The 25,117-nt window shown below is 39.2% G+C and overlaps 1 protein-coding gene across 4 annotated transcripts in view; it reads left to right on the top strand.

Moving 5' to 3' along the window:
• The window catches only part of PLEKHG1 (pleckstrin homology and RhoGEF domain containing G1), a 127,367-nt gene that overhangs the window by 52,361 nt on the left and 49,889 nt on the right, over positions 1–25,117 (top strand). Inside the window, exon 1 of one of the 4 annotated variants that reach the window (XM_014267814.3) lies at positions 22,107–22,343. The exons of 2 other annotated variants lie outside the window; for them this stretch is intronic. The gene's annotated coding sequence lies outside the window, so the exon portion shown is untranslated. Of the gene's footprint in view, positions 1–22,106; positions 22,344–22,363; positions 22,439–25,117 lie in introns of those variants that run through there. One more of the 4 variants, XM_014267815.3, reaches the window with a different exon arrangement.

Genomic DNA, 25,117 nt, shown 5'->3' with positions numbered 1-25,117 from the left:
ATGGTGTTGAAGAGTTGCTTAGATATCGACATGTGTGCACACAATATTATCTGCTTCTTCAAGGTACTCAAGTTTTGTGTTTTTGCATATTATGTCTACTAACCTTGTGCGTGTGACTTGGGGATCAAAATAATGACTCAGAAATTTGCTTGCTGGCATGGTTGTAATTATGACTTATATTACTGAGGAATCCCTTGTCAACTCTTCAGATTCTCTCAAGAGATTACTCTTCTCAAATGCCAAGAGTCCTCTTTATGAGTACTGAATACTGAAAACAGTATTGTGTCAAACAGTGTGATGCAAAAGAAACTGAAATATATAGTGATTCACTGGCTTTATTTACCACTGTGGTAAATAAATACCGGTTATGGTTAAAAGTTCTAAGGACTCTGCATTTAATGCTAAATTTCTTCTTAAAATACATCCCTTTTGAAACACTAGTATGTTCTGGGGAGGTGACTAATCTAGGCTGATTTGTGGACTGCCAACTTTGAGAACAACAAAAAAAAATCCCTGAAGAAACTGTCCTGAAGCAAATACACAGACACAGACAGACAAAATCTATTTGTTTTCTATTTTGAGTCATAGGTAGTTTGTTCACAGTTCATGTTACTGTGCTGTGTCCTTGTAACTACAGAATAATTGTGGTTAGTATCATAGAATAGTCCTCTGAAGTTTATTCAGTGTGTTTAAGATACTCTGAGATCTTCATGTCAAGATGTCATAGCAATATTTTGTGTTTAAATTAGGTGTGGAGATGGAATGTCCAGAAAGCTTAGGTGTACTTTGAATGCCATTCCTCTGGTTAAAAACTAAAATAAGTTAGTTTTGAAACACCTCCTGTAAACTATGCTGCCAATAGCAGCAATTCTAATATTAGCATAGAGAAAACATAACTTTAAAGTGCCTGTTGAATCAGAAATCAGTATATTTGAACTCAGTGATACAAAGCTCTCAGAACAAGATATTTAAGCAAATGAGTAACTTTAAATTCATGAAGGATTCATAGATATAGAGAAGTTGGCATGCTCATTGCTAAGTACTGACTTTAAAATTTCCAGCTTGCAGGGAAAGAGCTGTGATTTCTTGCTACAGCTAAGCAGATTTATCAGTAGTACCATAAGAAGGAACAGTCCCATCCTGTGTCTAGTTACATATTCACTTACCTCTGCTTGCTCTCACCAGCATGCAAACCACAGCGTTTCCCGAGCAAGACCAGCAGGAATGTAATTTTTTTTTTTCATTTGAGGTTTTTTTTTTCTCATGTGAACCGATTAACCATGCCTGAGCCCACTTACCTTTGGTCTTTGCTGCTAAACATCCATGTTCATTTTAAATCATACTTGGTGCAATGGATTTGCCCAGCTTTATTAAATGTAAAGGCTTTGTTCAACATTATTCAGGCCTTAGTAAGATGTTCTGCTTCATGCCTGCTGAAAAACTGGCTGTAACTCATTTTCCCTTCACTCTGGTGTTAACTCTGTGCTAATGAAATAATGGAACTTCTGGACTCAAGCAATAAAAATATCACTTCTGAAGCAGATGAGAGGCTGTTTCTCATCCAGCCAGGGCAATTTGATACTTTTAATGCCAAGTTGGGAAAGGATGTAATTGATAGCTTTACACAGAGCAACAGGCACAGCTTGCAGAGGGAAAGTGGCGTTTTTGTTGGCTCTGAGACGAGACTTTGAAATCTGGGTCTGTTTATTTCCTTGCCTGTAATACTTAAACAAGTCCCTGACTTGCCTAAGGAACCTGATAGGAACTTGACAGTGTTCTAGGCAATGCGAAGGGAGGAATTTAAGCTGTCAGCTCAGGGGAATTTTCCTTTTTTCTCCTCCATGGTTAGTATTTAGTAATGTTTCACTCTGCCTTCCACTCTTCTTTGTCCCTATAGTCCCAGATCTTATCCTAAGGCAAAAAAAGATGCTGCTGACAATCCTATTTGTATAAAGCAGTAACTATTCACCACTGTAAGGCTCTTTAATGACTACTGCTTGTTTTGTTACAGGAGATAGATAGTTGTTTGGAGCTGGAAGGATGTAAGTTCTGACTCAGACACAGAACTGAGGTGTAGTGGCTAGCTCTTTTTCAGGTGAAGCTTCACCCATACTCTAACACATGCTTGTTGGCAGATTTTGTTGAGAGATTAAATGGCAATGATAATTAGCCTTTGGTTATGGATTTACAGAGGATGGTTATCATAAAAAAATATAATCTTAAAAATATTTTTACAGTGATAATTGGACACTACAGCTCTCAAGCCCTCAGGTCTCTTCCACTCAAATTAAAGGGGAGAAGCATCGTGGTTAGAGAATCCAGGAGGATCTCTGCTGAACTGCAGATTACAATCCAAAACAAAAAGCATGAAACATACTCTTTTAAAAAAATATTAAAATCTCAATGTCACAAGTAGGAGAAATGCAAGTGTCATTTTACTGACAGATGAAACAATCCCAGTTTGAAGGGGTCAATATGCACATAAACACCAAGAAGAATAAAAAAGGTATCCATGGGTTACCTCTGAAACTGCATCCCCTGAGGGTGGATGAAAAGAGACCTTATCCATACTTGAAGGATTGGAAAATGATGTAAAAAAATGGATGTGCCTGTAAAATACACCACAAATGTCTGGGCTTTCTAGGAGTAAGTGCTAATTTTCAAAGTCCTGGGATTATATTTACCAATTATTTGATATAATTACTTGGTTGTGTTTGGAATGCAGTGCCCAGAGTAGCTTATTCTTTGTACAATGATATTTAAATAAAGCCTGTGATTATGATCTATGCTCTCCAAATCTCTAATCTGTCTGAAGGAGAGCAAACAGGACCTCTGATTTTAAGGTGTGTTTTTGGTGGGTTTTAATTTTTTTTTTACAATATTTGCTCAGTGGTTGGTATAATCCTGTTTAAAAGGGTTTTTTTGCTTACTGGGCATGTTTTGTCTGGCTACCATTGTTTCATCCCTCATTCATAACTGAGTAACTTAATACTGAAGTCAAACAAGTTGGAGTTTCAAACCCAGACAAGGATTTTTTGTCATCCCATTTTCATTTTGTTTTGTGCAAACAGGTAGTACTTTTGTTGGCTGTTCTGCTGCTAGTGTCACATTGAAAACATGTGAAGCCAATTTTTGTACACAGTAAACATCCTGTGGTTAGAAGGGCTTAATTAGCTCAGGTGCCTTTACTGCTGGCATATACCTTCTTATCTTGAAAGTAGTGTCCACCAACTAATCCTTTATTTATGTTGAGCTTTGGTATTTCCCTTGAAATGCCTTTTTGTAACCTCTCCCAATATAAATGGTAAGTGAACAAAGTGTCAGGTAAACAGTGAGGTTGCTGGTAAGCAAATTAATAATACAGATGAATGTAAATTTCTTCTCACTGGTGGCAGGTTGGATGCCTGTGATTAACCTCGGAAGGAGTGCCAGTGATGTGCTTATGCCTGTGATATGGTTTGTTACCTTTTGTTGTACCATTTTACAAAGGAATCTTTTTCTTTTGTTTATGCATGGGAGGACTGAATTTGTTAATCAGGTGTCCAAGGCTATGTTTTCAGTGCTCCAAAGGAGGGAATTGTTCAATGACAATGGCTAATTTGCGATAGCAATCGCAATGTGAAATCCTAGTGGGCATTTGGATCTCTTCGTCTAAAGCAAGCTGATATCACAGTGTATTCTACAATTCAGCATGAACAAAATGGGAGCCTATTTCCATTTTTACAATGATGGTACTAGCTCAACTTGGCTCCCTTGGCAAAAAAAAAGTATCATTTTAGTTTGGTTTTGGTAAATTCTTAGCCCCATTGTGAAATGGTCTTTCTGATTACAGGATTAAAGGTAATCCTAGAGAATCCTGATAGTGGTGGCTGAAAAAGAAAATCTGTAAAACCATTGTATTCTGTTTCTCAGGTTTCTGGTTCTATAATAGTATATGATTGCACTGACAACTGGTTAATTGAGAGTATTCCATCACAAAGGAGAACAAGGAGTATGGCAGAAGTTACTGCTTTCTTCTGTCCCATATTGAGAGAAGGGTAGTAGTGTAGGGAAGTTGAAATAAACAGAAGTAAAGAAATCATAATTTTGGCTTAACTATACTCTACATGGTAAAAGAAGCTTCTAGACATCATACCTGAAAAAGCTGCCTTTGTATTCTTTTTTTTTTTTATTAACCCAAGAGCCAGGTAGCTTGCCATTTCAGATCAGGTCATGGTGTAGGCCTTCCTTACAACAGAAAAATAAATTCTGATCTGTTTTGAGTTTGTTTTGTTGCTTTTATTCAAGATACTGCAGTAACAGCAATATAGCTATTAGTGTATAATGGAGTAAATAATGGAGTAAATTGGAGAATATAGACTATGATATATCTCCCTGGTGCAATGGAGGGTGTTTGCCTGTTTTTTTCTCTCATACTCCCTGCATTTAGGCTCTGAAGGAAGGATTACAAACGCCCATAGCAGAAAACTTTCTTGAGCTTTAGGGGGAGTTAGTGGGAATGGACCCTCAAGCAGGTGTCATGGCCATGGGCACAGGTGTTTGAACTGAAAGTGATCACCCAGGCTCCAGCTGGCAGAAGAGTGCAAGAAAAATGCTGGTTTAGGTCCAATAAAAGCAAGTGCTCATGAGTGTGTTATTTCTGCTGCAAGTTTAACGTGTAACGGTAGTACAGAATATGCCTGCTCAAAGGCATTTAACTCGGAATTCAGGGTTGACTTGTTCAGATCAAAGGGGGAACTCAACCAAAATCTCAGATTTTGAGAGCTCCACTTTTAATTTTTTTAATGTTACTGTTATTTTTACTGTTTTTTAGAATGTAACAATCTGCGCATCTGAATGTAATGCTGATCCTGCTGGTAAGACTTTAAGAGTGAGCAGGTTCCATGGGAAAATCGAAAGCATAACAGCTTTTGGTATCCAGTCACTTGTGGAATGGAATCAGATCTTTGTTTTTTATCAGAGAAAGGGTCATAACCTCATCAAGCATTCCCTCCCTTCCTCATGACTCCCCAAAGGTGCAGTACTCTTAATTGCTTTTGGCAGATAAAAGCTATGAGGAAGTCGGGCAATAGGTTTTATTTTATGTTACTGTCATTAGTCTGAACTAGTTCTTAATCTAAGATTACAAAGACATTGTTTATAAGGATATACCTACTGCAGTTTCTGTTTCTACTCCTCTAGGTTATAGAAGGCAAACAGCAAAAGATCTTAGATCCTTAACTTACTGAAAATTGAAAATGTTGTAAATGCTTAAAATTCAACACTTTCCTCTTTGTTTATAAAGTCATTGAGCTCTCTTCATGTTTGCCCAATATAATGACTGTATCTACAGTCCATACACAACACTGACTATTTTTCATCTATTTATACTTGCTAGGTCTATGTAAGGACAAATTGTGAAGTAACATGAGATGTTTCTAATCAATATAGCAAGTGAACAAAAATGCAAAGCCTTGCTTAGCACTTGATCCTAGTTTTGTGAAAAGACTTCTAAATCATACTACCAAGGCAGCAAGTAATCTATATTGTACACTTAGATTCTATATCTAGACCATACTGGCAGTATATGTTTTATTTAGCATTGAATATAATCCAGCAGTGATGCTGGGGACTTGGTGGTCCTGTGGCTGTTCCTCCTTTAAGCTGAGTAATGTCAAAAGAGCTGGTAGCCCTTCTGATGCAACATTTGCACCAGGTTGTTGTCAGTTCAAAAATCGATAGCTAAGGTGGTCTTGTGACTGTATCTGTCCTTTCCTTGGTGTGTCTAAAAGTGCTGCCTTTAATGTATTGGTCTCTGGCCTTTCTATTTGTTTTAGGGAAATCCCTTTTGTATTTTCACTCTAACATTACTCTGTAAAAATGTGTATTTACATAAAGAGCTAAAATTTCTCTGTTGGTTGATACATTCCACAACAGAGCAGTGACATTGTCACAATCTAAGCAGGTTGTGTAATTGTGATGGAAGAACTTTTAATAAAAAACAAAACAAAAAGAGTAGGAAATGCTTGAGTGAATTCATGGACATATAACTTCTAAGTAAGATATGCTTAATATTTAAATGAGGAACTCTGCTTAAGAGGACAAGTGAGATTGCTCTGACCTTGATTCTTTGCTCTGAAGAACAAAGTTAAGCATATGTGATAAAGATAAAAGCACACTTTGCTGTTTGGTGAATTGGAGCCACTATTAATATTTGAATGTGGTGGCCAAAGCCAAGCCTGTAAAAATGGGAAACTTGGAATCAAATTGAGTATTACCTGACACAGTAGTACTTTTTGATACATGCAGATGAAAATCAAACCCTGCTTTCTCCAAATTCTTCATATATATTTGAAAGGTGCATGCAATTTGTCAAATAACTTCATTTTTGAACAAGGGTGATATAAAACCTCCAATTTTTAGATGCTGATTACAGTAATGAAAGGAACAAATCTGTTCCTGGCCATACAGAAAAGAGCTGAAAAGACAAACACTGTATTTACTCATGAATTTTAGTTCTGGAAGATGTAGCTCATTTGCTTAGTGCTGCCTGAGGGAGGGAGCTGGAAGACGATGAAATTAGTTTTCTGCTTGTTTGTTCAGAGGCTTCAAGTGTTATCATTGGGTTGAGTTTATTTTTCTTTTCTGTTCAAAGTTAGGTGCAGAACTGCAAAGTTAAAAATTGCTATGCTGATGATGGGAAACAAGCTGCCTCTTTTGCTCCTTCCTCTTTGCTATCCCAGCTCCTTTTTCCCCCATCCAGCCCTAAAACCTTCAATAATTACTTTGATGATTGAAATTATGGAAATGTTCCCAGTGGTCCAGACCTGCCAGTACTAATTAAATCTCAGGATCTGTCAGTCTTTTCAATTTAAAATTAAGCTTTGTAAAGCTTTTCTTGAAGACATGATTTTCTTATCTCTAGGGGCCCTGACTCACTTCATACTTTAATATGATTTCTAGGGAGTAAACATGCTTTATCTTTAATTCTCACAGCTGTGAAAAAGAATTAATGAAAAACCTTCATTACTTAGTCTCTTTCCATTTGCAGCTTCCTTGTTGCAAAATTTGGTCAGAACACATGAAAGAAGGGACAGGTAGTTTCCCTGGAGCTCAAATGAGCAGGCTGTTGGCCCCCACCCATGAAGTATATCACTTAGGTTTGTGGGGTGTATTTTAATAAATGCTGGGAAGCATGTAGTTGCTGTTGTGATAACTGCTGAAGTTAGGTTCTGGAAAATACAGTGAGCTTTCTTGCAAATTTATTGCTTGGCATGCACATAGCTGTTTGACAAACACTGATGGAGCATGCAATTGTAGTTGTTATTCAGCTTAGCACTTAGTGTATGTCTTCCCCTCCAACCCAGCTAGAATTTATCTTTTAATGCTAGGATAACTTCAAGTAATATTTTGACTCTTTATGAACAACTTTACTGAGGCATGCATTGTACTAATAATAATACAAGCGGTAGTGAATACACCCAGTGATAGTGAGCAGTAATGGGTGTTTTAGAACATGCGGTAACTGCACATCTGGCGTGCCCTGCTCTTTGAACAGCTAATTGGTACTTCTGGGACCTAAACTCTTGTACTCTTTAAGGACTAGAGTCAAAACTGTTCAAACATCAGTGCAGGCTCCTTATTATGCAGGGCTCTACCCTTTGCTTATCTACTGACATTATTTATGTGTGAAACTGACGTCCTGCAATTAGTGTGAGTGTGGCTTTGCTAGCTAGTGGTACCATATACCGTAAGTATTTTTGCTCAAAATAATCTTAGAAAAAATTTAGTATTCATGCACACCATGGAAAAGAAGTTAAGTTGATACATTATAGTCTATTTCTAGTAAAGAGATGTCCACTGTGGCTTTGGTGCTGCTTGGTAACTTCAGTAATTTAAGCATGTGTCTGGAAGGGAGAATAAAGAAAGAGATGTTGTATATGTAAAGATGTGCACTGCAGAAGTTTGAGAAGGTTCTGCTTTTGTCCTTGAGTTATTATAATTAATTTAAAATACAACTAATTTATTTTCTTCTGGAAGAAAATAGAATTTTTCTTTCTATTTTTCTTGCCAGATCATGTGGGTCTAGGTTGGTGATGTGGTGGGGATGTTACTGTTTTAAAAAGTCTTTTCTGTCAGTCTTTTCTGCAGTCTGTACTAGGAGCTTGAGTCCTAAACACAGTGTGAATTTATCAGGCAGCATTTCCCAGACAGCTTATGGAAAACAGGAAAACAATCCTGGAGGACTCCCAAACTTAAGTAACTGAAAGATACTGCTTGCTGTTCCTGCGGCTCTCTGGAATTTGGAATGTAAAACTGGCAGTGGAATAAACGCACTCCCCGAGGAGGCTGAAGATGCTGCAGAGCAGCAGACGGGGAAAAAGAACTTTCCCGAAAGAACAAAATACGCTGCTTTTTTTTTTTTTTTTTTTTTTTGTTTAGCCTTATTCCTCTTTGAGGCCTGCAGTGATGGCAGATGTCCAGCTCAGTATCAAAACTGCAGTTTTAAAATTGGAATGAGAGGATGGTTCTTAGCCACAGTTAATCCTGTGCTGAAGGTCTCCAGGAGATTGACCGGGGCTGCACAAGTGCCCGAGGAATCACGGCGGGGTGGGGCGCAGGGCTCACTCTGCAAGTGTGTTTCTGGACAATAACATTTCTAGGATATCTGAGAAGCACAGTACCTAATTATCTGCTGTTTCTTGGCCAAATTGGGCTGTATGGTGTATATAGTTATGCTTCCAGAGAAAATGAATCTGCATTTGCTGTAGGAAGAGTTTTATGGGGTAAGCTTTTCCTATTTTTTTTTCACTTTTTCCATCTTTCTCTCTGTTGCCTGCTTCCTCTAAGAGTTTTCACCAATATTTAGAGTTCTTATAAGATCTTAAAACCAGAATATTTTCTAAATTTCTGATAATGCTGTTCTGTAAAACTATGTATGGCATTTTTTTAATCTTTTCATGTACCAGCTATATAATGTAGTGCAGTAAACATTGAGTGTTGATTCATTTAAAACGGAAGATGTGTTGTGCTATTTCAATTAATTTCTAAGGTGAGCTAATGTCTAAGAATGAAATAGCAAGAAAAATGACAAATAGTGACACCTTGTATTTTCATGACAAAATTTTGAGAGGAGGATCTTTGAATCACTGAGTTAAACATCACTAGGATGACCAATCACTGTGGCCATTGAAGCTGGTCCATCTCTGTGTGCTTGTGTTCTGTCATCTCAGTCAAGCACCTGAATGTCTTTGATTCACTACCTAAGTGACAAATGTCAAATCAGCTGTGGGGCTGATTTGATCATCATGGTAATTGTATTTTGTATGGTTTTACATGGCTGTATAAGAATGAAAAGCTTTGTTAGAACCCAGAATGCATTATTCTGGATGCTTCATTTGTCATTTCTCTTTGAGATGGGGGAAAAGAAGCAGAAGATAGAGACACTGCAGACTTGGAGTGTTTTAGAGATGTTTCATGATGTGTTTATACATAAACCATAGAAGTGCAAAGTCTTTTTATTTTGGGTGTCAGCATAATATCCTATTCCTGTCACTGCTGATACTGTTTTATGTCTAGAGGTTGATTTGTGGAAGTGTGATATGCAGACACATGTGAAAACACAAGTAGTTGTTGTCTTTAGTTAAAGGTTAAGAAGATCATGGCCTCACATATCATTCTAGTTTCCTTTAGTGACTGAAAGATTTGCTCTCTCTAAAAGTTGATAGCTACAGGAGAAAAATGCTTTCCAGAAGCATTTTTCCTTTAGCTTGCTGACTTTTTAAGTTCAACAATTTACCTTTCTATGGTTCAGAATAAGTAACTTGTATGTCTTGGCCTCCATGTAAGTGATCTACAAAGGATGGATTGAAGTGAAGCCTTACTTGTGGGAGAATGTGGGAAAAAAGGAAAAGAGTATATTTAACACTCTCCAAAGGCACTACCTCTGAAAGAGATAGAAAGTCCTGAAATGTGCATCTGAAAGCATTGAGGCTTACTGCAAGGTGGTTTTGTTTGAATCAGCTGACATGAAGCGATGTCTGTCCAGAAACTAATGTGCCATGTGTGCATTTCTACACATGCACACAGACACACACAGACACACACAGACACACACACACACACACGTGTTAGATTTCTTAATTCCAGTTTAATCAATGGCTCTGCATGCCTGAACCTGAAGTCTGTATTTAAATGCGGATATAAGGAGGATATGGTCTGTCAGTCTGCCTGTCTATCATCAGGTTCTTATGCTTTTCAATAACCCACAACACCTCCCCAGAGGTGCTTTGATAGGCAAGGGCATAGGCATGTTTTCTAGTTGAACCTGCAAAACCCTCTGCCCAGTCTTTGGGACATCTCAGTCTGGTTTTTGTGCAGCTCCAGAGTGCAGGTATCTTTGTTCCCCCCGAGGTTTCCAAACACAGAGGGAGCTCTGGTGCAGTGACAGAGGGGATAATTCCTCCTCGCCCCGTAGCCCCTGGGCTCCGTGCTGTGGCAGGAGCAGTCCTGCAGCTGCCCAGCTTGAGCAGAAGCCTGGTGCAGGTGGGAAGGCAGCTGAGTGTCCACAGCACCATTGCTACTGGAGTGAGCTCTTAGTGGGCTTGAGGGTGTGTGATCCAGAGTGAGAGGAGAGAGGCAAGCCCACCAGTGGGCTTAACAGGGATTTCAGGTGACTCCCTTAGAGTGCTTTGAGACTGAACTTGTCTGAAAACTAAGATCATAAATGTGTTTTTCTGTCAATTATATCCTTATGTTAGCATTTAATCCTCTTGCAAGGATTTTATTTAGCCTATAAACCAGATAACTGTTTCATTATCTGTCAAAAGGAGTAAAAAAATATTTAAAGACTATTTATTAAGAAAATATTTTTTAAAGATACATTTTTCCTGTGCCTTTAGAGTACAGAGAGAAAGACAGCAGATGGAAAATGCATTATATTATTGTTTCCTTCAGGAATTAATGTCTTGAGTGACAAGAGCAAAAATTTGGGGAGGTGTGTTGTTCCTGTGTATGGTGTGGATTTTTTTGCAATGTATATAAATATACTTTAATCATGTTTGCTAGCAATGTCAGATTGTGCATTTCCACAGCTGTGTCTGGGTTTTGGGAATAGTCTAGAGAATACATGTCCAGTTACTGTAATCTTGGATAGCTTTTTGTAGTTAATTTATTTTTGTAACCTGGGGCTTTCCACTGCACTGAGCATTTACTGACCTTTAATTTCATTTACTGGAGGGTGGAGAGGAAAGAGGAGAAAAGAAAGGCTTTAGGAAATCCCTTTCCCCACCCTGCAGAAGAAGGTAACGTTCTGTTTAAGTCTTCTTTGGGTTTAAAGGCTGTAAGAAGAAGAAAACATACAGATTATTTTGCATCCTTCATAAAAGCCAAATGTTGAGAGCAAAGTATCAAATATTCAGGAGCATTACAAATTTGATAAAACCTCTGGAAAAGATGATAAAATGTTTTCAGTCCCCGTTGAACAACCTTTATGCTGATAGATGATTATTACTAATATGCTGTAGTTAATATTTCAATAATGGTCTCTTAAACAGGGTACTTTTTGTAATGGATTTTGCTTTGGATTAATAATGCACACACCAGATCAATAATATCTTAAGATGCTTTTCTTCTTACTTCAAGATCATCTAGTTTTCTCAAACTGAAAATATTTCCCCATGCAGTTGCTTACTTTTTGTGCTAGATTAATTTAATCTGCTCCTTTATTTCCATTTTAAATCAATAGCAGACATTTAGTATAAATTAATATTTTTTTTCTTGTGGCCCAAAAGGTTGGGTTTGTCAGCTACTTTCCTACAGCTGGGGAAAATCTATTTGTTCATTTCTTAACCTTTTGACATGTCTGTTTTTACAAGCCCGGCTGTTTGTGATGGGGAATTAAAGTATAGAGTAACAACAACAGAAGGAAACATCTCTTGTTATGATCAGAGTGTAAACTGAGCCAAATGCAGCGAGGGGTTTGTAAACCTCCTGGTTTACACAAGATTTTTGCACACTAGGGAAAAAAAAGAAGAGACCTTCATACGATTCTATGTTGAATTTTCATGTGGCATAACAAAAAGTTCATTTTCAAAAGTTTTATTCACATTTCTTGGACAGATGACTGTAAAATTGATTTGCAAAAAGTTTAGACCGCCCATTCTCCACTCTAAAAGGAGGCTCAGCCAAGTCACAGCTGTATTTTCCTTCTGTTCATGTGGCAAGTGAGACAGGTCTGAAGAGTCAAGACCACAGAGCCCTGTGTGAAGTTGCTAAAATGCCTTTGCTGTTGTAACAAGCAGGGAAATGCAGGAGTTTGGAAAGGAATCAGTTGACAGGGTGTGCACTAAGTGTTTTCTCTCTCTTGGGGCTCACCCCAGCCTCAGGAGTGTCCCAAGTTGATGGCGCATGTAGGTGCTGAAGAAAGAAGTAGCTCTATCTGTCTTCCGTCTCAGAGTGTTACATCTATCAAACCTTCAGGCTTCAGCAACTCAGTGCCAGTCCTACTTTTATCACACTTGGCAAGCATAACCATTATATCAAAAGTATTTAACCTTGCCTGTGTTTTTCCAGTAAGAGTGGAGAGTTGTAATTGTGACAACAGATCCAGCTTTGTCTTTCTTTCTCAAAACAAGCTGTATTATCTGGCAACAGATGATAATGATGCACATATTTATGCCACATATATATATGTTGAAAGGTTTTTCCCTCTCCTTATGTCATAAAAACCATATCTGAATGTGTTGCAGTGCCAAAGGACACCAGAGTGATTACATCTGCTATAAGCATGTGTGAGATGGCTTCTGCATTGATCTGAGGAACAGTTAAGGGTCTATCTACAGCAGCAAAAGTATCAGAATGGTGCTGTTCTGGACCCTACAGAGGCACTGGCTGAGGCTTCTGTTGCCAGTGGGACTGGGAATCTGTGGTAGAGAGCCAGCTCTGCCCCAGCACAGGGCTGATGGCAGACACTGCAGAATCACCTCTGGGTTATGCAGACAAAACCAGCTTTTGCTAAGTGTGTAAAACATTATTCTTATGGGTTACTGATAACTAAGTACTAATGAAAAGTATGATTTCCCCCCCACCCCCCATATTGGTAGGGTGGCTATTTTAGCTTCTTATTTAAATACAGTAAGTGTTTCCTTAAAATTCACACAGAGAAAGTCCATGTCTAAGCACTTTGAAAATTTGAAAAACCTGAAACCCTGACATGCTGCATGTGCATCCCTTCTGTACTGCTTTGGCAAGTCCAAAGGTTTCTTTCTTTCTTTATTTTTTTATCTCCCTCCTTAAAATGAATCTGTTTCAGATGAGAATGTGGAGTTGCATAGTGAATTACCTTTATTTGTGCAAAGTATAAGCTGTCACTGCCCACACCCATTCATCTCTGTAACAAAGGGGATAAATGAAAGGGGCAAGTGGGAGTGCTAAGGAGGGATTCCTAGCTACATCACTATGTGCAGAGTAATATTACAGGCTCAAAGCAGAACCACTGGTATCAGTGATATGTTCCTGAACCAACTGTGTTAGTCTGAAAAGAGGAAAGCAAACATAAGAGGAAGGAGTGTCAATACAGGGGCTGGGGGAGGGGGGGAATGGTGGGCGCCAGTATAACACACTCAGTGCATACTGCATAATTGTTTTCCTGTTTGCTAGTGGTGATTATTGGGACTTTTATCTTAAATATGCTTCTTGCCACCTTTGGATGTGAGAGATAGTGCTGACATAGTGAGGCTTGGAGTTTGAACTATCCTTTTCATAGTAAATAGAAATTGATGATGAAAAAATCTCATGATCCTTCCACTTACAAATCTGGCAAATCCCTATGATACTAGTTTGCTCCCATCCCTGTATGTGTTATTGTGACTGCTAAGAAAATCCATAAAATGGAAGATGGCAACTCAGAATCTCACAAATTGGCAGTGGTGACTGGCTAACACTATTGAGTGGTTAGGCATTGTCTTCTTGCTTTCCTGGGCTTTCATCCTCTCACATTTCTCCCTGTGCAGTGTTCTTCCATTGCAGAGTTATTGGCAGATACAAAAGTATGATCAATAAATTATCAGCTGTATCAGTATTTTTTATTGAATGTTCTTCTTTTTTCCCCTGGGCATGAACGAGTTCTAAATGAATCACAAATCCAACATATATCAATATGTGTTAAATGTAGTGATCAAACTGGGTTAGATTTTGTACAATCCTGGCAGATACCTCTAGAAACAGTTTGTGTTAATACTGTTAATTGAATCTTAGAAATGACTTCATGTTATTACACCTTAAAGGGCAAAGGGGATTATGGATATTGAAGTCTCTTAATAATTTCAGTGAATCTGTACTGTGCTTGTTGGGAGATGCTTTTTACCAGTCTCTTTCTGGTAATTTTGCCATTGAAGATCTCTTACCCATGGTGATCCAATGGCAGCTTCCCTTCTTTCCATCAATGTGCACATTCATGTCACAGTTTAGCTGTGGCATTCTTCAGTTTCTGATATTGGGTTTTTCTGAGTCAAGACCAGCTGTAACAATTGCTATGCAAAAGGCAGCAACATGAGCACAGTCAGTTTGGCTGTTCTTGCTATGAAGTGTTCAGGCCTTCACTGCAAGATGCCTTTGTCATTATTTTCAAAGTACTTTGCTGTAATTTCATCAGGAGGGGAATGCTTCTCCCAGATTGTTTTTCTAACCTTCAAAATATTTTGCAATGAATTTGTAATTGGCAGGATCTGTGCATAGTTTAAAGGTTTGAAGTGTTTCAAGTCCGTTAGTATTACATTATAAAGAACATGTATTAATTGAAAAATCATTGAAGAGGAAATTTTAGTATCTGTTGCTGCTCTGTTAAGTGATACTGATCAATTGTAAAAGGGACTTGTACTCTTATGCTATTTGGTCTGATGGCAAGAGGATATAGCCATCCTTATGGCCTGTGGTATTAAGAGATACATGGTTTTGGGTACAGAAATAAGTATAGCTGATTTCATCCATGGCTATATTTAGAAATTAGTGCAAAAGAATTGAGTAAACCCACCATCCTTCTCTTTTGCTGAATAAAATTACTTGAACTGAACCAGCTTGCAAATAATTTCATCATCCTACTAAATTGTTATGGCTGGTCATCTGCTGGCATTCACTTACTGACTTAATTACAAAAACTTCACTAATCTTTTGTCAAGATCTTTGTTAAGGGAATGCTTCAATAGTGACAGAATTTCTATATAAATGTAAAAGTGAATGCTTCTTAATGAAATTCTGCCTATATGAGTCACACTTTATAAGTAATGCCAGAGAGGGAAGAGTAGGGAACTGCCCAGCTAAACTTCTTTTAACCTGTGCCTCTTTTGTAGTCAAATAATGGTAGTCAGGGTTTCCAGAGAGATGAGAGTTTGAAAAGTGAGCATGCCAGCTAATAGCTGTGGTGGCAGGCTGAGGGCTGCGGAACAATGCCCGCGTAGCGGCCTCTCGGTGCGTCTCTGGTGTGTCTGTGCCGCGGAGATCAATAGTGAATGTGCGGCATTGTTCCGCTGGGAAGAGTCTCGGGCGCTGGGGATGTCAGGGCAGACTGAGGGAAACCGATTTTCAGCTTGCAGCCTCCTTGTCAGAGGGCTGGGAGAAGCCTGGGGTCTGCTGGGCATTCCTCAGAGCTGCTCTGCTCTGCCAGCTTCGTGCTCGTCTGTGCGGGTCCCCTGTGGGAATCTACTGCTCCACAGTGTGCCCGTGGGACAGCATGGGACACAGGAGAAGGATTTTTCCCCCTTGTGATGAGTTTCATGTTTGAATGTCAAGTGAAAGCTTCCCTGAGGGAAGTTGGAAGGTGACATTTGAAATTAAGGAAAAGCGTGGACATAACAGAAGTTATTTCATTGAGGATTTACACCTTAATGGTCTGAATTTGGTCACAGGTTTTGGAAGAAGAGAAATGTTTAACTGTGTGGGGGTTTGGGTGTTTCTTAATATAAAGAGACTCTAGATAAGCCATGAGAATGGCTCTTACGAGAATTACCCGGTAAGTTCCCATGTGTGCAGGCCATGGAGTTGAGAAAGCTTTGATGTTCTCTCTATAAACAGGAATAACAAAAAGAATTGGGGTTTAGAATGGCTTGTTAGGAAAATCTTGCTGTTCCACCACAGAGTTAATACAACCTCTCCTCCTCAGCTCCCCACCCTCACCTGTCTTAGACCACAAAATTGGCCTTTGTGGCCAAGTTGCCGCAAGTCCAGTTTGTGTAGTTTGGATTTGAGAATTTGATTTGGATTCTGGCTCTAATATTTTAAAAAGGAAGGCTTTGCTACTTCTTTCTTATAGAAAACAAGCAATTGGAAAACCCAAACAAGGAAAGTGGTGGGACTGAATGTCCCTATGTAGAAGAACTATAAAATGCAGAGGAAAAATCTGAGAAAAGTAACTGCTTTAACTATACTAACTGGATTTAAATAGGAGTCTAAGTTTTTGTTTTCCCTGTTTCTGATCTAAACACTGAGAAGATTCATCTGAGTTGTTTACTAAATACTAACGGGGTTAGATGTTGTTTACTGTAGTTAACAAGAACTCTGAAAACTGGCCTATATAGAAGTGCTTGAAGGCTGCAAAAGAGAAGTAGAATGTTACTGGCTATAAAAGCCAGAAAAGCACAAGGACAGTAGCAGACTGTTGTTATCTGATGTCTTTTCATGAATGTTTTAAATTTCAGCTACCTTGCTGTGAACCACAAATTAGTACATTTTTAAGAGGTGTCATGCCCCTCTCTTGTTTGCATTTCTCAAGGCTTTTTTTCCCTCCAGATTGACAAAAAATTGCATAATAAATCCAATGGTCAGAAGAAATCTGAAGATCCCTTTATTTTACTAACTTTCTTTGTATGGTGTTACATGTCTATAAAATTCAATGGATATGTCCCTGAATAGGAATGTTAGAGAGTTTTGATACTTTGAAGTCAATAGGGTTATTTTTCTGTAGCTGTTGGTAAAGAAGACACAGGGACTCTGCAATATATATAGCTTTAATAAAATGACTGTCTGGTTCAAATTAAGCTTTTTATTGCTCTGATAAGAAGGCACAGAGAAAGGCTAATGACTCAGGAAGTCAGTTGCTGTGAATTATGCACCAAATGTTCTCTGTAACCAAGTCTGGGCCTCTAATCTGTTTGCTTCTTGCCCTGTGGCTTCTGAAGTGTGATTGTTGTCACTGTTAATCTTGAATTCTGATATGTCAATAAGTGTTGCAGGCATTAACACCATCTGCATGTGGGTGCAGAGGCTGTACTGCTCTGTACACTGACATTGCAGAGATTTCAATCTCAATTCATGCTTTGTTTCTTGAATACAAAAACTCCAAGGAAGGTATTGCATGTTGGGATAGGAATTTTGCACTCAATGGTTTGTCTTCATGAAATAACAGCAAAGAAGTAGTAGGAAGCATTGTAGACACTGCAGAAGGGCCTTAAAGCAACTCTGAAAGCAGTGTGAAAACTTCTTCGTCACAAACCTGGATCTGTTGGAGTGGCTTTCATAAACATGCATGAAAAGCTGACAAGGCAGGGAAGGGAATGACAAGGAAGGGAAGTTTCATTTTCATGTAGCACTGTATTTTCTCTGTATTGCAACAGGCAAGGACATTGAGAGGAAAGGTGTATAATATGATTCCCATAATTTAAAAATGCAGATGTTCTCCCCATGCTCCAAGGGGTTATTTGGAAGGACCAAATCAAGGTAAATGGCAGTCCTCATGTGATAGGGTCATCAGTAGAAAATAAAAAAATAAGAACTGGAGTGGCTACATTTTTAAGGATCTGTTGTTTGTGGCAGCAACAAGACACCTTTGATTTTTCTGCTGTGACCAGTTATTTTGCTGCCATTTGGCAGTCTTAGTCTACTTGACCTTATTTATGTAAAATTCCACGCTTAGCTGTAGAAACAATACAGTGAGAATACACTGTGTATGTTAAACTCCTTTGAACCTGAGCATCTGCTTGGTTTCTTTTTGTTTCTTTTCATTTAATGGTTTGTGAGATGTCAAAATACTGATGGATTGTATTTTTTAAAAATCTGCTGCAGTAGTTATTAAATTCAGAGTCCTTTAACTGTCATTCCATATCTTCCTATTGAACTGGGATTTTGAGAGAGCTGTTAGCTTACTGTTGTAACGCCACCTTAAAAATAAGACTTAATGTTCCCTTTTAGGAGGGTGAGCACAAGAAAACAACTGACTTGAAATGCCAGAGCCAGTCTGTGGTGCAGCCAGACCATCAATATGTCTTAGTTCCAGCCTGTGTAGAATTTAAGGATTCTTCTCTCCAAGACGTAAACATGAACAGTTTTCTACAACTTACACTTTTATTCCAGAGAGGAAACGCAGAAGAAACTTTTCATTTCATTGTAAATGTGAACATCTGTTCAGCAGGAGGAGCCTGCTGTTACTATTTCAATTCTGTTTCAAAATTCTGGTTGCTTCCTGAGGTGCAGAGGAGGTTCCAGTAAGTGGCTTTAGTTGGAAACCAAATGGGAGAGATCATTTAGCTTTAGTATTTAAAGAAAACTATCAATTATTTAAAGCTTCTGAAACTCACTTCTATTTGGCATCTAACATTGTCTGCTCTATGAGAGAAGTGGCTTTTATAAAATGTGTTTTGCTTCATGCAGGATTTTCACTGGAAAGATTTGTGGGTCAACAGAATTTGGAGGCAGAAGCAAACAAATAACTGTTAAAATGAGTTTAAAAGAACTAATCTATTTGTGCTAGATACTGCAGTTACAAGTTATATTGAAATTGAAAGGTGAGTTGTAAAAAGATGTCATACAAGTTATTGTATGTTGATCATACAAGTTTTTCATGGGAACTAGCAAGAATGATTCATAGATGCTACGTTTCCTTCTTCCAAAACTGCATCACTTTCTAAAGTGTATTTTACCTGCTTTAAAGTGAGAGACAGTTAACAATTTTTAGTCTTAAAAACCTTCCAATGTTCTTGGTAAAGCAGCAAATGTTGTGTGCTGTATTGGCTGACCCAAGACCCTCTGTGTGTTCATGCTGCTGTGGGCTTTGAAAAGTTGTGAACTTCATTAGCAGCTTTGGGCTGCTTAGATGAAGTTGAAAGCGGTAGTGTGTTACATGTTGGCCTGACAGGACATTTGCCCAGATTAGTCCAGGAAGAAGTAAAAACCAAATGTGATGTCCAGGCACTGTTACAGTGATACAGTGTGGCATGGAAACTCACTAGTTAGGTGCCAGCAGCAAGGCCTGATCCTGTGTGGTGCTGAGTGGATGGAAGGCTATGTGTGGATTTTCATTCTGGCACAACAGTTTGAGTGTAAAACTGAGTTTGAGTTGTACTTAAAACATTCAAGCAGCATCCTGTTGAACACATTTCTTACACTTCTTCACTAAATGCCAGTTGGAGCAAAGAAAAGGATGTAAAAGCTTTGATTGCTTGTCATCTAGGGTATTGCCCCTCCTTGTCATCTAGGGTGTTATTCCTCCACATGCATTCGCATCTACAAATCTTCACTGAATTTTCATTTGCTCTCATTTAGAAAATAATTGAACTGTGCCTTTTTAGAATTCTTTTTGAAGAGGAGAGAAGCCAGCCTTCAAAATTGACAAGGAGATGTAAAACAATTCTTCTAAAAGGCCTATAAATGGAGGATTGGATCCATATGCTCTGTTTGTGTTGCAGTACATCAGCAGCATGTGATGGCTTGTTCCTTTTGTTAGGTGTCTCTGCAGCACTGTGTACAGATTAAATAGCTACTGCATTGCAGAGAGTTATTAATACATTACATTGCACTTCCAGGGAAGATGTCAGTGTGTCCTTTAGCTTGAATGTACCTTGTGGTTGAGTTAGGGGTGATTTTTTAAAAATTTTGCTGAGGATAACTTATTTTTCAGTAAGTTCTTAGCCAGCTGGGAACTACAGAATAACATTGTTCTTAACATCTATAAACTTCACTTATTGTTGAAGTTTAGAAAAATCAAAGCCTTATTCCAAAATAAAAACAGGTCACCTTTCTCAAATCTTAATCCTTATACACTAAGAACGTGATTTTATGCCACTGTACATACAATAGAGGGAAGTGGGAGCAGAGAAAGATGTGCAACTCCTAAAATATAATGCAGATAAACAAAATGCATGAAATACCAGAGAATGAGAAGTGGGGCCAGCCCATTATTTTTCTGACCTATCTGTATAGTGTTTCATTTGTGATGCACATCAGTAAAACAGGAGGCTTTTTGCTTTCCACTCTTCTGCCCTGACAGCTCTCAGAGCTGTGCATGTTTAAAATGATGGAGGTAGAGAGGTTGTTCCTGGGGAAATTCTTATGTGTGGGGGAAAATTCTGCTGACTTATACATGGGGATGGAAGGGAGAGCTAAGGTCAACTGTGGGTGTGCAGAGATGGAAGACCAAGACAGAGCAAAGTAAGGATCTCAGCTCTGTTTCCCTCTTCTCCACCCACAGGACTGCTCATGAGAGCTCCCTGTGCCGGTTCAGGCTGAACCAGCTAAAGCTCTCACTGCAAAGCTGCAGCCCCTGTTTTTACCCAGCCCAATGAAACAGATGTAGGGCACTTTCTGTCACTGAGACTTGAGAGTTCAGGAGTTTTGTCACCACTAGATGATGAAGCTGCTGATACTACTTGTATTTCTTAGGACTTCTCAGAATTGATCAAGTAGTGCTCTATGTCTGGTTAATGCTCTACAGGTCTGTCCAGGAATTAGTTCAAACCTCTGACTTGGAGGTGATAGAAGCTTTGTAAGCGAGGTGGGCACAAGGTGTAAGGAAGGAGAAGTCCAGAGGATTAAATCATTAGCTCCTGACAGAAATATGTGTGCATGTGGAGCATAGCAAACCTATGGTATATTTGCCATATTCAAGTGATTTGAGTAGCTGGGTGCTGCGCTGTAGATGTACTGAAATTTTTAGCATCAGTGTTGTCCATTCTGTGCCTTTGAGTGTGTCCAGGACTTACAGATATGTGGCAGCTCACTGTAAAGTATTTTGCACAGATCTTGCAAAAAGATCTTTTAATGTAAATATGTAAGTATTAAAAAAAATCCTCAGAAGCTGCAGGAGAACCCAGAGAATACAGGAGGGAGCATATCTCAGTGATCTGTGATGTCAGCATGGCAGGCTGTAAACACCTGATTTCTTAGCCTGGGTAAATGGGACTTTCACCCCAAGAGCCCTGATGTTCAGATCAAAGTGTTTCACAGCTTTGCCAATGGTCTCAGGGCTTCCTTTTCTACCTCCAGTTTCCTGCTGTAAGGCATTGTTCAAGGACTGTGCTCTTTAGGAATACTCTGAATGAAGCTGAGGCTGTGCCATGTGCAAGGACATTGGCAGTGGATTTCAAGTATAATTTTAAAGATAGAATGCCTCTTTGTGGGCTACATTTCAGCATGCAGCTGTGAGAGCACCCCTGGAAAGTGGTGCCAGCAGCTGGGAACTCTTCTGACTTCTTTTGCCTCCCAGCTCCAAGATGGAAATGCCACCACACCCTCTGCAGGCAAAGGAGATGTCAGCTTTCTCATGGGTTAGCAGGTTAGCACCAGCCGTTTTTTCTTATTTTCTGTTTTTCATATTTTCTTTTCTCCTGCTTTTCCTCTCAGTGTGTCCTTTCTTTTTTCTTTTTTTTCCTTTCTTTTCTCCTTTTCCTTTTACTTGTCTTCATTGCGTTTTAGCACAGAACACTTGATGGTATGGTTTTCACATTTTCTTCTGAAATTCATTTCTCTTGCCCTGAAAAAAACCCCAAACCACTGAAGCTTAGCAAGCACTCTGAAAAAACTGGTGCCTGTTTATGTTAGGGCGGAATGAGATCCAGAATGCTTCTATTTCCCAGGATCATCCTATTATATTGCAAGTTCATGGAAGTTTCTAGCATAAACACAGACATTTCACAGTACCAGCAAGTGATTTATTTGCTTTACATGCTTATCAATATTGTCTACAAATAAGCAAAGAAATGCTGTGGAAGTGGGGGCTCTACTTGATGTTTTCTCAGTGTTATGCCTGGAAAAATGGAAGTTAGTGGGTGTTGCTCGGTGAAGTGTGCATTTTAAAGTTACCCACGGCGATGCCCATTGTCCTGTCCCTGAATTGCATGATGTCATATGTCATTTAAAGCTTGTAGTGATGCCGAAGGCTGCCGGTGCACTGGGAAAAAAACGACGAGAAAGTTGTGAATCAGGTTTCTGTGAAGCCTTTGTGTTTAGGGTTTTGATAGATAAAAGCTGACTCATGCAATATTTCTGGCGGAGGAGCTGTACAGACTAGCAGGAGCTTCTCGTTTTACCTGAGTGCCCAATGAGCTAATTCGGGAGCAGCTGAAGTCAGAGCCCGCGCCTCTCTCCCCTCTGCCGCACAGGTAGGTCCTGGGCTCTTCCCTCGTTCGGGGAGGACTGAGAAAAGAGAGAGGACTTGTTCAGCCCGGGTGTGAGGAGCCAGAGACATTCCTCAGCGGTGAGATACTGTCGCAGAGGATTTTCCCTGCAATAATGTTCTCGGGCATTAGCGTGCTGCGTTGTGACAGAGGCTATTCTGCTTTACGTACTGCGGGCAGCGGGGGTGGGGGCACGGCGGCTGGACTGATAGAAGCGCATTAGTTGGTGACTCTTTTCCCTTGTTGTGAGATTTCTAATAAATGGGATTTCTGTTCCTCAAAGTTCAGTTAAAATACTTGGCAGAGGATCGTTTGTGACAGTCCAGGCTAGAAATCTAATCCTGCAAATATTGTAGCTCTCTAGTGTGCTGTTTTTCACAGAGGGTGTTAGTTTTAAAGCTGATATGTATTCATATACAAAATTTAGTGATTAAAAATCTGCTGACCTTCACTTGGACAGGATTCAGAGCAGAAGATATAGACAGTGTGTTTAAGATCATTTGGGATTCATAGTGGATGGATTTTAATCTTTCTCAGGAAGCTGGAGAGCGTTTTTTTTTCACAGTTCTAGTGTTGCATTTTGGATTTGATACTGAGTGTAGAAATTGTTCTCAACTAGTTTTCTTAATTGTATCCACAGTATGAATGCTTTATTTGAAATATGAAGATATCTCACGGAAAAAAAACAGGAAAGATATTACTTGTACTCTCATTGCTTTTTGGTAGCTAAACTCCAGAGGTTGTAAGGACTGTAATTTCTGGTAATGTTGACTTTGTAGATAACACCTGAGGTGCTCTTTTTCTTGCCAGGAGAAAGGCAACAACAATGCTAATCATGAATATAAATTAACTTTGGAGTTTTTACTTATGCAGTATGTTGTAAAATTTCATGTGCAGTAAACAACTTGGAGGAATAAACACCTATATTTAGATAGGACTTTGATATCTTTAAGTCAGTTTTATATTTAAAGACAAAGCACTTTATCTCTCATTGTATACTAATGTTCTAGCATAGCCAAAGCTGCACAGATAATGGAAAGCCATTTATCATTACCATGAATATAATTACAGGAAGGAGGTTTTTGTTAAAGAAAAGCAAGTGATAGAAGAAGGTTCATCATTTTTGGTGAGAACTTGTTTATGACTGCGCAATGAAAATCCGAGACATGCCGAGATGGTTGTTTTGCATGTGCCTTCAGCCCTGTAACTAATATTAGAGTTGCCTGTTGGGATGAAACAGTAGTATTCCTTGCCTTTGCTTGTCTGTGGAGCAGGGATGTATCATTGTTCTTGCTGGGGAGCACTCTGGGGTCGTGCCTTGCCAGTGTGTGTGTGACACAGGAGCAGGGAGCTTTGCAGGGGCTGGGAAGGGGGAGAGAGTAACTGAATTAATGCAAAGGCACAAACAAGAAATGACCTTGTTTGGGGAGCACGTTTCCTTGTGAGTAGGGACAAGTAGTAATTATCCTCCTTTCAGTGCTGAACTAACAAGTAATTACTGTTATTCCTTAATTAAAGTATGCAAATTGGAGATTTTTTTTTTTCTCCCCAGACTGAGTTAAATACCATTATTCACAACTGACAAAAGTTCTCAATATTATTTTGGTTCATCCTTGAAAAGGTTCAGTAACCAAAAGAAAGCCTAACAAAAAAAGCAGTGAACAAGGCCAGACATGGGTCAGGGTATAGAGGACTTGCTCAGAGTGTGTGCCTCCAAAGGCTGTGGGGGTACCTGCAATTTCACACAGTGTTTGCAGACTGAGTTTTTATGAATGCACCTACCCTGGTGCTGCTGCTGAAACTGGGAATTTGGGGTGGACTGGGCTTGTAAATCAGTCCCACAGGGTATGGGACAAAGTACTTGCTTTTTATAGTAAGTTTCTATGAAAGACAGAAATTTGCAAGAGGTTACAGGGTTTGCAAAGGCACTGGGTCATTTATGATTCATAGAGAGCAATCCTGGGGAAGGCTGTTTACTCTCTCTTTACTCTCATTAATTCATTGGTGAATTTCTCACCAGGCATTTGCTACAGACCTCAGGTAGCTGGTGCGAGAGTGAAGTTACTTAGTGGTACAACTGCAGAGTAAAACTACTCTTCAGAGTTCTGAAAAGCCAAGCTGCAGTGGTTAGTGGTAAAACTGCAGACTAAAACTACTCTTTAGAGTTCTGAGAAGCCAAATACAGATGCTGACAAGAGAAAATAGGATGGGCATGTGGCTGTGGCAATGAACTCCATTCAACTGCTCTCTGTCCTGATGCCCTGAAATCATCTAAATGCCTGCAGAAATCATCTAAAAACTCTTCCTAATTTTAACAGCAAGGGTAATTGTAGAGGTTGTTTTCCTACCTAAGTGTTTTAAGATGATCAAGTCCAACTTTTAGCCCAGTGGTTATGCCAATTCCACCACTAAACCATGACACCAAGTGCCACATGTACACATCCTTTAAATACCTCCAGGGGTGGTGACTTCACCGTTTCCCTGTGTACCTTGTTCCAGTGCACTTGTGGTGGTACCAGTCATTGGTTTTTCTGGGTCTGGATTGAAGGCACTTGAGACAGTAATTCTTGTTCAGCCCATTTGGTAAATAAATATTTCCTAGTATCCAATCTAAGCCTCCCCTGGTGCAATTTGAGGCTGTTTCCTCTTGTTCTAATATTTGTTATTTGGGAGAAAAGACCAAACCCCATCTGGCTACAACCTCCGTTTAGGTACGTAGTTATAGAGAGGAATAAGGTCTCCCCTGAACCTCCTTTTGT

Source organism: Zonotrichia albicollis, chromosome 3, assembly GCF_047830755.1.
Source record: "Zonotrichia albicollis isolate bZonAlb1 chromosome 3, bZonAlb1.hap1, whole genome shotgun sequence".
In the NCBI taxonomy this organism is placed as follows: domain Eukaryota; kingdom Metazoa; phylum Chordata; class Aves; order Passeriformes; family Passerellidae; genus Zonotrichia; species Zonotrichia albicollis.
This window is presented reverse-complemented; position numbering and strand designations above follow the sequence as displayed.